General features: G+C 41.1%; 1 protein-coding gene across 5 annotated transcripts in view; it reads left to right on the forward strand.

Annotated features, from left to right (window-relative positions):
* enox2 (ecto-NOX disulfide-thiol exchanger 2) overlaps positions 1 to 18,730 on the forward strand; it is a 149,404-nt gene that overhangs the window by 44,390 nt on the left and 86,284 nt on the right. The window lies entirely within an intron of this gene.

Raw genomic sequence — 18,730 nt, forward strand, 5'->3', positions numbered from 1 at the left:
ACCGAAGATATTCCAATAATTGAAATACAGAATCCCTTCCATAATCTACTAGTATTCCACAATTTGTCCCGTACAGTCCAAAGGAAGGTTCCTCTCTGTTTAGTGATGCTGTGCTTGTGGATTGTGAATCCTTGTGACATTGGTCTCCAGTTGAATCCCTTGATACAGCTTCAGAGTAACTTTGTGATCTGCTGGTGCTTTTTGACAAAGGAACCTCAAAAAATCTAATGAAAGAAATATTTAGTTTCACCACCGGTCTAGTCTACTTCCAGAAGAAAGAAGTTGCCTGAGATACTGTTGAGGCTGGTGTGGTATGTTACAATCCGTGTTAAGGAGAAAGTCCTCGGTGATCCACTGTGGAAACGCTGTTTTCTCCTCAACTCTCCATTACGAAACAAAATCCGATCATTACCAAAGCTTTTCAAAGCTCCCCATGGGAAAGCGTGTAGCTGCTTCTTCACACACTTTTTTTTTTTTACAAGTCATCCCCCTTCACGTGGTACTATCTCTCCAGCGCACCATCTGTCAGGCTGGTGTTTAAGACTGGTGGTGTAATAATGATAGTTTCATTGCCTCACCACTCATCCTAAATCTTGGTGGCGCGCTAATGGGGGGTAATGATGGTTGTTTACTTCTGTTCCTAATGCTCACTTGTGTGTGCCCTCCAGAAACATTTGACTCGGTGTAATTGTGCAGCTTTTGAATTACAACAGCGGCGCTAAAGTGCAGCTTAACTGTTGTTTGGGTTGAAGAAAAGTGTATTGGCTCGTGTGGAAGATCCCTGTGAGGATCAGCAGTTTTGGCAGCAGCAGCAGTTCAACCTGCCATCTGGTATTGAGTAGCTAAGAGAGCTTGGCAGTCTGAAGGCAACCTACTCTGGGGCTCCAACCAGATCACTGACAGAGCTCTTCATTTCAAATCACTTTCATTATAAGCAACCAGACAGGGAACCTTGAAATTGGAGCTAATGACTCTGCTACGAAATGTTCAGGAGCTACATAAAAGATGAAGTGAGCCATCAGCCCTTATTCTGCATTTGCTGTATTCGAGCAGCGAGTGTGTGACGGGATTGTGGCTGCAATGTTGCAGAGTTAAACCCCGCTGACAGTTCCTTTTGGAGCCGATGAGAATAGGGAAGCGGTTTCAAGAAGCTGGATTATGTCGTTCACAGGGGAGTTGCTGTACAAGTTTTCCACATTTTCAGATCAACTCTCAAAAATGTACAATGCAAACTTCAGTCTTATACATTGGTCCCGATGTATTCTGTAGTCCCACGTGTGTTTGAGATGGGGAAAACACATTAGAGGCATGTATTCTATATTTGATGCCGACTCATGTTGAACATCCGTTCTGCTTAATGCTGGCAAGCAGCCATTTCCCCCCCACATTCATCAAATGTTAAACATGAGTTTTATTGTGCTCAATCAGTTCAGCACCTTTTTTTAATGGCTTTAATTGGCTGTTCAAACCCTGACTCATTTATTTTGATTTTTTAGCTATGACTCCATCTGAACTGTGAACTTGCCTATTTAATTGCTTTTTAACCAAGTGAACTGAATTTGAATTGCTTTCTTGATTAGTACTTTGCGGGATGACCATCTTGTTTGTCATCTCGAACACAATATTAAATACCTGAATAATGTCTCCGTTAGGTGAGTTAGGGCTGGGTTTATAAGCCCTTGTTTGCTAAACTGCTAATTTCTTTTTTCAATTAATCATTTCCTCTAAATATTTTATTCACGCCTATGTAAGACCAAGAAAAACGGTTAATCCTTATTAATTCTTAATTGTTTCTAGATGAATTCTTTCATTAATTTGTCTTTTAATCAAGTTATTGATTATTGACTCATGACTCATGAATATATTGTATATGCTTCCTTTTGCCACGACCCTGAATACAGGATAAGTGGAAGACAATGGATTGATTGGATGGATGGATGGATGGATGGATGGGCTTCGTTTTGACGTGGCCAATTAATGTTGCTACTAAATGTCGATTTGTCGTACTGACTCGAGAGGCTCACCTGCTGTTTGGTCTTGAAAATGTCCAAGCATCAAGTCCAGTCACATTTGACTTAGTTCTTATAGATATATCCTACGACATGGGTGTCATATTTGAATGTCAAACCTTTTGAAGTGAAAGAGCAACATCTGGCTAACCTGCGGCACTTGTGCCTGTGTTTCGGTCACAGCTGTCACTTTAGGTGTGAAGATCTACAATATCTGCGTCTCCTCAACTGTCCCACTTCAGTGTGCTGAGGGATAGAAGAGGACAACTCTGTGGGTAAAACAGCCATAGAAATATTGCACTTCCCTGGCAAAGTGACACCCTCGGGAGACCAAAGGAGTTTTTGTTTCTACAGTGATATTTTTTTTCTTTATCAGACAAGAGAAGCCAACTGGAAGCAGAACAATACATGACGTGATAGATGACCACAGGGATGTTGGACACTAGTGCTGTACATCTCTGGAATTACCGTGTTCACTGCTGCTTCAGAGATTGTATTTCAATAAATGTGCTGCCTTCGCACTAGATGATACATTCAGCCACTAAATCTTCACATTTATGTAAAAGTTCTTCTTCCTTAAATCTAAGAATCTGCTTTGCATTTACTGTGTTTTTTTTTATGGGGAGCCCAATCTTATTGCCGGAAAATTCTGTGACATTTATTACACTTTTGAAGCTATGAATATATAGCTGCGTAGGAGTTGAACCTCTCAGTTGAAATCTGTTCTTCCACACATTCATATGTTGAACATCTCCCCCATAGAGAGAATGGAGAAAGCGGAGAACGTGGTTCAGTGGTTTGGACCAGAAAGGGTGTCCATAGAGATTGCTTGTCTGGAAAGCAGCCATCACTCTACTATAATAGAGACTGAGAGCCCATTTATATGGCTCTTACTTTGGGAAGAAGGAATGGCTTAAGGGGGGGGGGAGTAGCATGAAAACAAAATGTTACCAGAATGGACGGGCCGAATGTAACCAAGAATGCATTATTAATGGAGCAGCAGAGGTTCTCTGCATGCTGCCGGTCTTATTGGGGCATTTTACCTCTCTCATAGACTGAAAGAATGTGGGTTAGTAAGTAGACTGTTTACCAGGCTAAACTGTTCACATTACACTTTGTGTATGTGATAACTTGCCTCTTTGTGGGAAGGAAGTGGGAAGAGTAGGGGTAGCCCAGGAATTTTCCATTTGCAAGACACATTTTTTTTTTTTTTTTTTCTGGTGATATTTCCGAGGGGTGTTTATTTTCATTTTCACGCTCACAGATCCCCACTGTGCAGAAGCTTTCATAGCGCAGGGGAAAAAAACAAACCGTATCTGAAATGTCATTGAAACTGGCTCTGAAAGGTTTGGTGTTTTTGAGCTCAAAGGAAGCCCTGTACTTGCATGTTTACTGCACTGAGCCTGGCTGAAGTCCGACCCCCACTGCTGGATAAATGCAAGGCCTCTTTGCCCTCAGCACATTGTACTCACCAATATTTGGGGGGGGTCTGCTTCTTTCTGAGTAACGCATGGTCAGCATAAGGGTAATGATGCAACACCAGTGGCGCGTTTTGACCAGGCAGTGGGGTGTAGTTTTCAGTTGGGTTCTTTTGAATTATAGCTCCGTCTATTTTGGGCCATTGGAATGCCAGTTGAGGTGAGTGTTTGTGGCGACCTCGGCGCTCTGTGTCATGGCGGTGGCGAGTTGAATTGAGGACAGCAATTTTACGTCCGTCCGTTTCCATGGGATATTTTGTAAATATCTGTAGGTGCTGAGGAGAGGAGATGCTGATCCCGGAGGCGTGGCACACATTTGTTGGTAAAAACATGCGGGGGGAAAACCTGAGTGTGGGATCCACTAATTGTGCTGCTTTAATGACACAGGAGTTCATGCTGCATACGAAGAGCTTCAGAGAGTTTCAAGCGCTTCATTGGTCACGGTGGTCCTGTGCACACCGCACGCTGAAGGGTGGAGTATCACCCCCCTCTCCTGGATTCGGATAAGACTATCCGCTTCTGACCTCAAACATATCTTTATATGGCAGATATAACGACCCGGTCAAATTACCAGCCCTTTTTTTAAGAATGCTGAGACTAAAATAGCTGGACTACATTTTTGATCCTGGCAGTTTCACAGTTCAATAGAGGTGCTGTTGAAGTGCTTATGTTGCAGTATCTCAAAAACAAATGTCCTCAAGATCAGTAGCCAGCAATCCATGCCTGAGCTCCTTGCCTCTGCATTATGTTTCGGCACCCTCTGCCAGCAAGTCCTCTCAATCAGCACAGGTCTATACATCTTTAACTGATCCATGACCTCTCTTGGTGTTTGTGCCAGCAAACTAAACTTTTGTTTTTGGCTTTGCACAAGCCCATCCACCTCGCCGCCCCGCTATACATCAAGGCGGTTATTTAGATGATCCGTCCTAGATGCTGAATGTCATTCCTGGCGGAGGCTGTGGGCTTAAGGACATATGCTGACAACAGCTGACTTCACATCATGGCACTGAACACAGCCATTACAGACAGGGAGGTAATTGGATTCACAAATCAGCCATGGCTCCAGGTTTATAGCGGCACTGGGCTTTATGGGTAATATTTCAAAGACTGGTGGGCAGTTTGTCAGAGGTTTGGTGCTGGTTTAGGAAGGAGAGTTGGAGGATCGTTGGAACTCTCCTTTTGCCTCAGGGAAAGTTGTGGAGAGAGAAATCCATAGATAAAGAGTGGATCCTGAAACCTGTATATTCTAAACAGTGTCTTCTCAAATATTATACCCCTTCCGTTAAAAAGACTGAAACGCTAGCATTGCTTTTTTATTTTCTTTGATTGTAATTTTTGACTGTCTGACCATGACTTCTTATTACCCTTTTCTTTAAGTTTGGTTTACATTTTGTGCTTTACATGCTTTACATAATGTTTATTTCTTCCTGTTTGGATGTTTTCTCTCTTGTAGACAAATGCAGTTTCTCCTGAGTCACAGGGAGGGTGATGATAAAGTGTGTTTGAGACTGAGTGGGAGGAAAAGCTAAGGAGCATCTTCTCGCTGTCTTCCTCTCCTAGAGCTGGAACATACTGCAGGTTCTCTGTCATGCTTTCAGTGCTTCTTGCAACAGAAGTCAGGGAGGTAGATCGATATGAAGATTAATTATCGTGTCCAAGTCGAGGGCTGCACCAACAACCTGCATTTTTCAGGTCTCTAGTGAGTGTCCAAATGCTTCCCCTTTCTGACGAGCGTTGAGCTTTAGCTTGTTATTGTGGTCCCTGGACCGAAGCTGTGCTGAGAGGAAATTGGACCAGGCTCATGGGTTAGATGCTATGACTCAGCTCAGCACCACTGACAGGCAAAGCAGGGGGTCCCACATCATTTTCATAAGCCCAATAGAATCTCCTTGATATCAAGTATTAGATTAAATGTTCTGAGGTATCTGAAGGCGAGGGCTTCTCCAGACTACAGTGGAAATGCATTTTTCTCTTGTGTGCTTAAAATGCCTTAAATTAAAAATGTTCTCCGATTGATCTGCATTGGATCTGTCATAGAAGTCGTAACAGGTCCATGTTAAGACCAAATGTATGAGCTACAAATACTTCAAATAGAAATTCATCCTTATTTATGTGTCTACATGAGGATTATTTAGTAGGATTGTGCAATATACAGTATCAACATGTTTCTATTGAAGAGCTTTGATTTATTGAGAAAGAAAGGTCCAATATGTTTTCCTCATTGTCAGTAAATCAGTAGTGTATGGGTATTTGGGTTAAATCAAGATGATGAATTAACTTGAATCAGTCACAATCATGTCTCAACAACAGATGTCAGAGTTGGGATCGAAAGATATAGGATTTTATCACAGATCACGATACAAAACTCATATGTTCATCGCGGTGAATTTCCATTATCGGGATATTTCGTAAATGTCATCAAGAGTGACTTGATGTAACATTACAAAATGTGTAGTGATGGAGGTGGGGGTGACATCTTCAAATCGCTTGTTTTGTCTGACCAACTGTTGAAAATCCACACATATTGAGTTTACTATCAAACATGTTTAAGAAAAACAGAAAATCCTCATGTTTGAGAAGCTGAAATCAGAAATTGTTTGGCATTTTTGCTCAATAAATTGCTGGTAATGGGTAATTGATTATAAAAAGCCAATCAGCGTTGAGATTGGAGACAAAGCAGATTGTAGTGGTCTGTGGTCACTCAGAGTTCTTATGGAACCTCACACTAGTACAGAGAGAGAACCGAACCATGTGTACAAACCAAACACTGCTTATGGTACAAACGACAAGGTTGCTATTATTTTAAGTGATTATGGAGCAGATTCAGCAGATGCAGGGTTAACATGATCGATCCGAACTCCACTCCACAAATAGCATTTTAAAAGTTGTTTGCTTACCGTCTTGCAGACAGACCTAACAAACTATGATTTTGGACTTTTTACAAATTGTCGTCACTATTAAAACAGTTTGTTCTTTGGTTCATACCGCTGTAGTAAACCAGCAGATGGGTAGCGCAAGGCAAAAATCTGCTCGCATTTGGTGTGAACATCCCTTTCAGACTGTGCCTGTAGTTGCTCTGAGGAACATGCTTGGAACCAGGCAGCTGCTGAGAGGTTTGGTAAATATCATAGTTATATGTTGTCTTATGTCAGCCTGATATTACCATCTTGTTCATGTCGCACCCTTATATTTCCGTTTCCTCCCTCATCACTTTAGCCATTGATAACATTGTGACTGGAGTCACTAGTCTATCTGCTGTGATGAGTGATGGATGGATGGATGCAGAGACGGACAGAAAGGAAATAACAGATGAGTGGAGACAAGCTTAGCCAGATCACAGCCTCCGGGGCTATCCCCTTCCATGATCCATGGGGCTTCATTTGTTTGTGCTGTTTTGGCAATTAAACAGCAGAGGCCCACTCAGTGGAGTCTGGCTGTTGGCTTAGTTTCTGTCCCTTAATCTTCCCTTAAGACCAGATAATTAATGGTGGGATGGCAGGAGGGTCCGCGGTGCGCAGTCCTTCTGTTAATGGAAGGGATTCATCTTGTTTACTCAATTTACTCCTTGTTTCCTCATTCAGAGCTTGGCCAGGGTGTCATGGGCGAAGATTTGAGATTTGGCGTTTGTCCAAAGGTCTAATGGCAGATGATATCGTGACAAGTCCAGGAGCAGACATGAATATTCTCAGCCAGGATTTATCCCTCAGCCCAATTGTCTGACTTCTGTCATCATTATTTGTTTCAGCCACATTTTAAATGTATTATGAGAATGCGGAAAGATCATCTGTACCAGTTAATGCAGAAAGTGATATTGGTATTGTAGTGTTTGTTTCTTTCAAGGGTTATTCACAATAAGATTTTTTGAGGGCTTAATATCGTTTCATTTTAATTTTTTAAGTAAAATAATGATAACTTTTAGTGATTAAATCCACTAATCTGTCATTTCAGTCTTAGTAGAATAACATTTTTTTGTCTATTAGTATTTTTTTAAATGATCTCTCATGCTGAATGACTTATTTCCAAAAACATATGAGAACATCTGGTAAACGCAATATTGCATTTGTGTGATTCTTTGTGGAGAAACTCGGTTTTATGCATCTGTCGATTATATCAACTAATCAATTTGTAAAAAATCGTGTGAGTCCTCCACATTCAGTAGTGGACATGTGCCTGCAGGTACACCGAGCAGTGTGGAAATAAGAGATACACATGGTTAAGGTGTTCCTGCTGGCAGCTCAATTCGTTTGGACAAAGGCTTTTGAGGAGCTGAGCCGTCAGCGTCGGCCTACTGACCAGACCCCAATCAGCCAACACGCCCAGCAAGAGAATTGGCGAAATGGAGCCAAGTCTCCAGCAGCACTCGAAGAATGGCTATCTTTCTGCAAATTGCAAGTGAATTTTAGTATTGTTTGGTGAAGTGGGTTTCCTCATATGAGTGACGTGCCACATGCATTTGCATGAATGTGGATCCTATAGAAGTTAAAGGTAGACGGAGAAGTGTGTGGATGGGAGATATCCCCATGGGAGACTAGTTGTTTAGGGTCGTGTTTAATTGTCTGTACATGTTGCCTGCTGCTTGAGTCTCCCATCACAGAGGCTATGATAGTACAACAATTAACATGCAGAGAAAACAAACAACTGCCCTGATAGCTGGCTCCAGAACAGTGATTGGCTCCTGAATGATTTTTTAATGAGGCTTATAGCTCTCGAGGGTTCCTTCACCCTGGCAAAGTTCCCTCAAGATCATCTGAGGAACAAAAATACCATATTGTTACTTACTGTTCCGTTACATTTCATAAGAAGCTGAGATATTAAGCACTCATTTGAAGTATGTGTGGTAAGTGGTTAGGGTACATTGCAATGGGCAGCGTTTGGAGGCTTGATGTGACCCCATCGCTCTAGATTGGTTGGTTCACATATGACAACTCATGGATGTCACTTCCTAATTTAGATGGGGTTTTGCTGCTGTTAATTATATTGCTTTTGCTTTAGAGCCCTTGTTTATTAAATAAGGTTTTACAGATTGAACGTGTAAGATAAAATGCCCACTTGAGCTCACCTCCATTGGTTCAGGCCATTTGATCCAGGTCAAACACCCAGCTTTAAGGCCCCCTCCTACCAGTCGTTTGGTGAGCCACAGCAGTTTGCTGCCTCCTATCGCTCACCCTACAGCAGGATTATGAATAGAGACCATCATTTAATGCAGCTGTAAAACCACACAAAGAGTGCTGGTGCAGTAAAATTCAGTATTGCATCCATTTGCATTGACATTAACTCCTCTGGAGCCAGTCCAGAATAACACAGCCAAGAATGAACATCTTGTTAAAGTTTAGAGGGCGTCCTCTTCCCCATCGATGCCCTTAGGAACACATTTCAGCAGAATATTAACTGGAAATCTCTGAATTGTTTCCCTTTTCTACTTAAGACATATTGGGTTGTGTGTCAGTCTATAAAGAATCAAAAGAGTTAGTAGTTGTGTCAGCACTTTTTTAATCATCAGATACCATTTTAAATGTGTCCAGAGGCTCTCCTGCGAGGGAATAAAAACGGAGCAGCTTTCACTTTACATTTGTACATCACCAAGAGTTGGAAGCATATCATGCATACGTGATAAACCGCTCTTTTCAGATCTTTTACCATCCACATTATAGAGATGAAGCAGGACCATAGCACTCACTTTAATTCATTAGTTATCTACAATCGTCCTTTGAGGTTTTCAGACCGATGGTATGGAACTGGGTCTTGTAGTCCAGACAGGATTAGGGTTCGGCTGTGGTCCATCATCCAGAAATAGCACAGCATGCTTGTTGGCTGCTCTTGGAGTGAGTGGTTACCGGAGGGCTTCAAGGTATTTAGAGGTCTGACCATGTTGGAGTCTTATTAATGCCCGTTCTCTATAATGAAAGTCTTTGCTAATCTGTCTATAATTCTTCCACAATCACTAGCGGGTCTGTAGATTATTTTGTCTATCCCCTAAAATCCATGTAGTATTCAGTCTTGACATCCAGCTCCATTGGGTTTAAACTAATGTTCTAACAGGGAATTATGGAATTACTAGATTTTCTCCTCGAAAGAAAAAATGCAGCTATGAGATATAATGGTTGATAAGTGTGAAAGTTACAGCAAATATCTATCTTCATGTTTGGTTCACTTGAGTGGAATCTTGATGTTATTTCTTCTCATAGATTAAAGTGATACACGCAGCACTTTTGTAATTTCCCAAAATCGGTTCTTTATCCCCACCTAGCACTTTTCCCAGATTCTACCCTCTCTGAGTGATGGCGTTTTCTTCCTGTTGAGTCGTTTTCTAAAATGATCCCTTTTGGAAACAGGCAGTGAAAAGTCAGAGAAGATAGGACGGGGGAAATTTACCACACTTTTACTTCAAGACTGTAGAAAGGAGCCAAAGCCTGTCCACATGGCATTAACATTGCAAGGCAACACTAGTAATTTAACAATCATGCATTGTACCTTGGTGACATTATTGAATGATCCTGATTGTAGCAAATAAGCTCAGAGCACTTGCCACTTGCTCCAAAAAAAGCAAAAAAATTGTCGTCAGCCTGAAGGCTACCTATCGGCTTCCTCTTTTCTTTTCCTTCTTTTTTTTTTTTGACATTCAAAGCAAGAATGTAGTATCGGAAGTCTCTTCTCTTCTCAACAAATATGTATTGAAGCAGAATATATCATTAAAACATGTTTTTTGAATGAATTTAGACAATGTTAACATCCATCTTTTTTTCCAGTATATTACTGCGTTCTGGAGTAATTTGAAATGTTTAGATCAGACAAGTCAGAAACAATCCTACACACTCTAATCTAATTCTACAAAACGTATAATAGCGTTAATTAGTGAAGTCTAAAAATCTGCAATTGTGCAGAAATACAGGATTTTAACTGAATGAATAGACGCCGTGTTTCGAGTGCAGCTTTAGTGTTCGAGTGTCAACAACATTCTGGATTTGGCTCGGGCACGCTTTGAAGTCACGGTGAGAGCGGGATGGAGTGGGAGATAAGGCAATGCACCAACTTTTTCCGAATCCACTCTGCACTCCATCCAAAATGCTACCGTTGGTGCCCCCCGGCTCACTCACGCTCTGCTCCACTCGCATGCTCTGCCTGATTTGAATGTATTGTATTATTCCTCCCATAAACTTCTAATGGAGCATTATCATTGCTGCCAGATACCAGGATGCATCTTTGTGTTGAGTACATGTGATTCATGAGTTACATGATGACATTTGTTCTTTCTTTTTTTAAAGAGTGCAGGGTATACAGTGCCTGCCAAGTGCTTCTCCTGTTAGACAAGTGCTCTATTGATTGAGAAGGAGATTGAAATTGATTGAGAAGGAGACTGAAATCACATATTCACTCCGGTTAAAATGTGCCTGCCTACTCTCTTGTTTCGATGGTAATGCATTCTCTACTGGTCAAGCTTTATTCCATGGTAAACCAGCAAGTTTATCTGAAATATATGAAATACATTTTTTTTCTCACCATCCCATTTGTATTTTTGTTTTCTCTTCACCGAGAGCTACTTTTCTTAATCCAATCAAAATCGTGTAACATTGGAAAAAGAATTGTTCAGTACAGTAGCTGTAGATATAATATGAAAATTAAATCAAGCTAGATATTGCACTTTTAACCTCTCTTCACATACTAGGAAGTTTTCTCCCTCCATTGAATTTGTGCGGTGCATTAGATCTCTTAATGGATGTTTTCTTCTGAATGGAAGTAGTGACTCTTTATTCATTACGTTGGTTGAATGGCCTCTGCTGAGCTCGGTCGCCTCCTCTATAGCTAGATAAGTGTGATCTATGAAGTGACTAATTGCCATTGTCCTGATCGCTTTTATACCCACATCATTAAGTGTCTGGAAAGGTCATTTCCTGTCCTGCTTCGGTGTATATTATTGGTCGGTTAGGGATAGGGGATGGTTAACCGAGCACTCAACATTGTGTCAAAGCAAGGTCAGAATTAGGTGAGAAATCAAAGATTATTGGAGGAAATATGAATGCATAGCCTATGTGTAAATAAAGTTTGGGAATGTTGCGTTGTTGAACAAACTGACATTGACTCAGAATGGATACATTTTATTGTATATTGTTTACCCTCCAGCTAAATCGTTGACAGGATATAAGATGGATGTGAACACTCTTTGGTATCTATTAGGGGTTGACATTAATGACTGTTAATGAAGGCATTCGACAAACTGCAAGGAAGCAGAGTTAGTTGAAACAGAGTTTGTTTATTTACAGCCATTTTTTCTAGAACAACTGCTTAAGATTTACAATGAGGAGATTTGGCTTCTACACAAAGACGCCAAAGCGACACAAAAATGTGTTCTATTCTGGTGCTCGTTGGAGCTGGAGACGAGCAGGACGAGGACAGATTTGACAAAGCAAAGCTGTGATCCAACATCAGTGGGAAGACGGGAAGACGGCTTTTGAGTTGCAGCCTGCAGATCAGGAGTTTGTGCTGACAATATTTGAACTTGATTTTTCCTGTCAATGTTATTAATAGGGAACGTGCAGTCACTTATAAATATGCGACTCTCGCTGCACACACATTTTTGCAAGACTCCAACTGTTATATTTCTGTTTTCATTTAATGTATCAATTTGTCATTTCAGAAAAAACGGTGAATATCAAAATTCTCTGGAGCCTTAAGTCTTGAAATTTTTGTTTTTTGCTTTGTATTTTTGAGTATATAAAAACTATTTCACTACAATACACCTTGACTTACAAATATCATAATTGTTATTCTAATTGTTTTGCCGAAGCACAATTTTTTTTGGATAACTTAATTTTCTGACTGAAGTAGTTGGAAACACTGTTGGCAATATCCCCGCTACTCTGCTGTCTTATTTTGATGCAAACAGTGTGCACATCCCCAACAATGTTAGTATCCACATCCTCGGTGTGCTGTTGTCATTTCACTTTGCATTCTGCATTTGATGCATTGCAATTGTTGGTTTCAATTCTACAGTGGCATACTTTGCTTGTGAAGCCTCCACCAGGGGTCACATTAAAAAGATGATTCACTTTACCCCTTTGTCACGATGTTTCTCTCTTTAAATGATTCAGAGCTTCGCTTTAACATGCATCAGTGGAAACCCAAGGCATTTGAATAAATCAAATAAATCATTGTGTTCCTAAGTGGGTGTTTACTTGACTTGAGTGCAACCTGTTGTGACCCCAACTGCTCCCAGCCTCCCTGGAGTAAAACAAAGATGTTGTTTTGCTCTATTGTGCCCCCTCTTTGGCTATTTGCTTTATTTATGCCTTACATTTCAGTGTAGCAGCTTTTGGAATAGATTTTCCCTGACTCGTTCCCTGGTGATTACAGAATGAAGTTTGTCTTGGTTCCCCGACTAATTCCTTCTAGCAAAAAAACAAAACAAAAAATTCCTCTGACACAAATGCAATCATCTGTCCCATTTTTCAGTGACAAAACAACAAGGGACAAGACGGATGGACAATTAGTGCTGACATTTTCTGCCACAGGGTCCATTAGCACTCATGTGACTAAATATATATATTTTGTTTTTGTTTTGTTGCACTCGCAACTCAAATTGTTAGCATGTCTCTACTCTAGTGAAACGAGAGGAACAAAACAATTCTTCTTGATGGAAACCTTAGGTTTTCTAAATGAAATGTCAAGACTGTTGTTCTTGAATACCTGCGTTGACTTTGAAGCCATAACGGTGTTGTCTATTTCCCTCATCGTGATTCATCATCTCTCTTGAAAAGCAACATTGCCATATCTTTTACTTCTTCTATATATTTGCAATATGAAGACAATTTAAATTTTTATATCAAATGTATCAGTGTTTACTTTAAGAGCAGAATTAAGAGGCTATATCTATGAAGAACTCTGGGCTGTGATAAACAAACGCACACATAACTCGCAACTTTTGAGCGGGGGGATTCCAAACCGCTTTTCACAACACTGTCTAAAAGCAGGAGCTGTAACTCCTGAAAGCAAAAAAGGTGCTTTCACATTTATAAACTAATCAGCGGTTATATCAAGGTAGAATATGCGTCCCTGTTAGCGGGATAGATGATGATCAACATCAGACTTCACCGGGAGGACTTCAGAATTCAGACCTCCGTCTTGTGGAGAATGACAAGTAGCCATCTGGTATATCTGCTCTTCAGACTGTACGGGCGCTACATCCCGAAATAGCATCAAAGGCAAAGAGTTGTGTTTTGAAAATGGGCTGTTGCATCTAGAGCACGGAGAGCTCACTTGTGTTGTCACTCAGGGGGTCTCATTCTCATTTCAGAGAGAGGAAGCTTCGTGCACAATGCATACGGCTAAGTATTAATTGACACACAAGGGAATAAGTCTTCTTATCTACCCCCCTTGAAACTAAGCACAGCCTCTGAGACGTTCTGAAGTGTACTGACAAGGTGTGGGCATGCTTTTCCAGATTGAAACTGTTTGCAAAGAAATCTCAAGTGGTGACAGTGACTATGTTTTTACATATACAGTCACTATGAATGCTGAATGTATATATTTTTTTCAAACTAACCTGTTGCCCATTTTTACAGATAAAAGACTTCAAATTTTCAGATTTTCATTTGGCATAATGCTCTTGGAGAAGGTTATTACTGAAATAATAAAGATTCAGTAAAATTGCCTTATCTTAATAAGAAATGTATGTACAACGTACTGATATCCTTGGGTTATGATAGTGTTCAATCCAATATTGCAACTGAGAAAACCTTCAACAATGATTACAGATACTGCACCAGAGTGACACATTCACCTCATGCACAAGTAAGACAACTGAGGCAGAAAATTACTGAAATGTAAAGTGGGAGAAAAGCTGGGTGCTTTGAGTCATATTGTATGTCGAGATAATGACTGAATATTGTTAGATCTATAATACTAGATGTTTGCTAAGCTTTACACAGTTTTTTTCCCACAGTTTTGGGGATTCTTTTGGGCTTTGTGACAAACAAGGCCATCATTAAACAAACAGGAAATAAAGGATGGAAATACTCAAATCCAAGAGGGACATTTCCAATTTAGAATAAACAATAACCAGTTAATGTTTTAGTTTTTTTCCCAGTGTGTTATTCTTACTTTTGTCCTTTTAAATAAGAACACACCTGATCCAACCAATCAAGGTGTGAAGGCCAATCAGGTAGGTGAATAAGTCGAGTCAGGTGTGTTCTTGTTTGGTTGGAATGAAAACCTGCAGCCACAGCGGCCCTTTACTGGATCAGTTTGACACACCTGGTCTAGATATTGCTTATGTCCTGTAGCATGCAACACCTCAGAACAGCAGGGTTAACCTGTGTTGCTGAGAAATGGAGCTGTAATTCCTCATTCCTGGCTACATGAGGCTGGCTCCAAAAGTGAGTCAATCCCCCCCCCATCCCATGTTAAAACAACTTTACAGCAGGAATAAACCGGTTTACAGCCTGGTTTTTGTCTCTTAAGCTAATATCTCCGTTCATGGGGAACTGTACGGGGGTGACTGTTTATACAACTAACCCATTTAAATTATATGAATATTACTTTATTGAGGCTTAAAGTTTGACATAATTTAGGTAGGTATCGGCTCAGGCCGCTAGCTGCGATATGTCTGCTCTGCTGCATCGCCCAGGCCCGCCTCAGTTTCACTGACGATCCACCCCTTTGTCCATTTTTGATTAGCCACGAGGCTAGGCTTTCCTGTCACTGCCACTTTGAGCTTCACAATAGCTCTTCAGAAACATGCAGGTGTCGTCAGGGAGACCATGTTCATATTTTATACAGACGGCGTCATGCACAGGGAAGTGCTTCAATTGAAAGACAAAAGTGGCCCTTGAAATCAAACGTGAGTGTAGGATATTGCTACTTTTAAAAGCCTGTGTCAGTGATAGCAGCTGCTCATCATCATGTCCTCCGCACCAGTCTGTTCCCTCACAAGGATAAAATATAGATGGTCTGTGGCAAATTTATAGAGCAGTTGTGATTTCAGAACAGGCTGCGAATATGACAAAAAAAAGTAGATGGCAGCTAAGCACTGGAGTGAAGAGAGGGGCATAATTAAGAGAAGCATTGGTTTAAGAAGACAGATGGAAGAGAACAAGAGCTGGCATCAAATAAAGTGGCGATTTATGGACAAACAGCCGGTGACAGAAAGATGGTGATATACATTTGAAGCCCTAAAAGCACAGTCGGGTCTCGCTGCGACCTAGTCCCTTTTTAATCAGGAGGAATGACTTGCAACTTACGCCCAAGGAGCGGCCATGTTTTCTGAAAATAGTGTCACAGGATCAAGGGCTTCGGTAAGCTCAGCTGCTGATTGTAAATCAGCTGGTCATCCAAAGAGAGACACAATAACAATAGTGCAGTTTGAGCCCCTGCTATGTTCAAGTTCACTGTATAGATGGTTGATCTCTAAAGTGTGCTTGAAAGATGACCATCCAAAGCCGTTCATGGCTGCACTCAGACACGCGCGGCTCTCCAAGCCGGCCATTGTTGATGTTAACTGGAGCCAGCGAGCCTCTCGTAAGCCATTCGTCCCGAACACGAAAACACATCGACATAGGCTGGATGTTGTTCTAACAGACTGCAAATAGCCAACTATTTAAGGAAAGTCTGAGCCTTCCTCCAAGTCATTAGCATAAAAGTGCCCATGCCAATCGTAAACACATGTCATCCTGTAATAGCGATACAATGATTGCCCACGTAGCCACCATATCCTTTGTACCGCAAGCCTAATTGTTGACATCTTGATCTGACCATACACTGCATGCATTAAAGCATCCCGTCTTTCAAAGGAGAGGCCAGATGGTAAGAGCTGAGACATTCTGGGGCCTTGAGGACAGTGGAAGGGAACGGTTCTCCTGGGAGGAACCTCCAGTTTCACTTTATTGCCTCCTGCCACGAGTGCCTCGTAGACTTATTAGTCTGGCGTTCGGCATTTCTCTCGGAAGACAATGCGCATGCACGCGTGAGCCAATGCGACCTTATCAGCTGCTGTGTTGTCACACTCGTTCACTCACTACAGTGCAGAAAGGGCACGGGCCTTTGACAGAAGAAAGCGGATTAGTTTGTAAATGAAAGATTCTTAGTGAGTTTGATGGAATAGAGATGAGTGGATGGGAGATTTAAATAAATTAACCTTCAGTGAATTCCCCTGAGGCTTGGAGGAATGACAGAGGGGGTCTGAGGAAGATTTTTTTCCCCCTTGTCACTGATGATATGAATAGTCATGCTGTAATGAGCTAGTTAACCTGAGCTCGCGTTTGAAGGGGTCAAGTGAACATGGACAATTTTGATAAACTCAAATGTTCTTAGGAGCGGAAATCAAAAATCAATTGCCCTCCCTTCACATTAATAACCCTATGCATTCTATATAATCTATAGCTCCTATGCCGATGTATTGGCAGAGTTTGTATCACATGCAGAGGGCAAATTTGTAAATGCGCAATGAGATGATCAAATGGTAGCATTGTTGCAAAATGTCATCACAACATCAGGGAATAGATTAACCTTTACCAAGCTCCCAACTGTAAGAACATAATTCATTCTACGTACTAATCATGGTATTTACCCTGATTGGTGCCTCTGACATTTACTTAAAGATGCAAAATGCTAAATATATTCTCACTGCTGTATTGATTGGGACCTGATAACCCACTGTAATCGGAGAAATTAAATGTGAACTCATTTATTTCTGAGTTAAAGGTTGTTTTTTTTTGGTCCTGCATTATTCTACTTATTGCCATTTCATGACGTCCCATGACTGGATCTACAGCCTTGTCTAATTTGGGAAATGTCAGGTATAACTTCTTCTTTTTTTTTATAAAGTAGTCAAACCAAAATTTGGAGCAGTCTTTGAAAGTGAAAAACCATGTGATGATTAATTTTCATAGCAGTATTTGGAGATTAATCTTCATCTCTGCAGTTTTTTTTAAATTCCCATACGATCTCAGTACAGTTTTGCCAGAACTTTTCATTTACTTCCTACATCCCCAAACTATGAAAATATGAACTGTTCTATGGGTTTTAAAAATGTTGTTAGCTGCAACCAGCAGCTCTAGGGGTTGGTCACTCCACAGAAATGTTCTTACCCTTTGGCGGCCTTAAGAGGCTGACTGTGTGGATGTGAAGGTTTGTTTTTGTGCTGACTTTTATATATTTATTCAGTATTTGTGCTCATGGCAATTGGCAAAAAGGAGGCTTGGCAGTGTGAGCATCCTACAGTTTAACAAAAATGCGCACATCAATTCTAAATTGGTTCAAATACCGTGGCCAAACTCATGAACTGTTAGTCATGGACTCTTATGGGAGGAATCTTTGCAATTAGCCAATAGTTCCCAGTTCCACAATGGTTTGGTTAGCTTTGCTCCCTAAGCCAGGGCTCCAGAGTGCGACCATTTTGGTCCTCTGATTGGCTGTGGTCCTTTTCACTGCTGTAAATTGTGTCAGTTCGAAAATGCGAGCGAGCAGAGCAGGTACTCTGAGCGCTTCGACGCTGAGCGCTTCGATTTTCTTTGAAAGTGAAGAGAGTCAGAAAGCCTCGCCCCGAGACTAATTAAAAAGCCCAAAAATATGCCTTCAGACAGGACTGGTTGAAGCAATTTCCCTGGCTGATGTACGATGAAGAAAGGGACTCAATGCACTGCATTTATTGTCGGGAGTGCGGTCAGAATTTGGCCGGTAATAGTGCATTTGTGGAGGAGTCAACAACATTTCGCATCGAGACGTTGAAAAAGCGCAATATGTCCAAAAAGCATACTACATGCCGTGATAAGTGTGTTAATAAAGTGGCCCCTCATCCAGCTGCATTTCAGCGTCAGGCTGTATCAATCACGTCCGCTGAGGAATCTGAAATTATTATGAAATTCAACGTCGCATACAATATTGCAAAGGAGGAGTTGCCGTTCACTAAATTTAAGTCCGAAATTATTCTGATGAAAAAAATGCCGACACACTAAAGAACAAGACAGCTGTGGTTGGAAACGCCACGTACACGTCATTCATGATTGACGGCGACACAGACGTCTCTACGAAGGAGTGCGTTATTGTCTACTGCCGCATTTTGCATAAAGGGAGGCCGGTCAACATGTTAATTGGACATGTCGGTGGAGCATGGACACGCACAGTGTTTGAAGGCCCACATTACAGATTAAAAACATTAAAAATGAATAGCCTAAGTAAAAATATAATTAGGCTAGGCTAAGATCACATAAACAGTTTTCCATTTGCAATCTATAGACTAGTGACCTGTATGAT

Source organism: Eutrigla gurnardus, assembly GCF_963514095.1.
Source record: "Eutrigla gurnardus genome assembly, chromosome: 5".
NCBI lineage: Eukaryota > Metazoa > Chordata > Actinopteri > Perciformes > Triglidae > Eutrigla > Eutrigla gurnardus.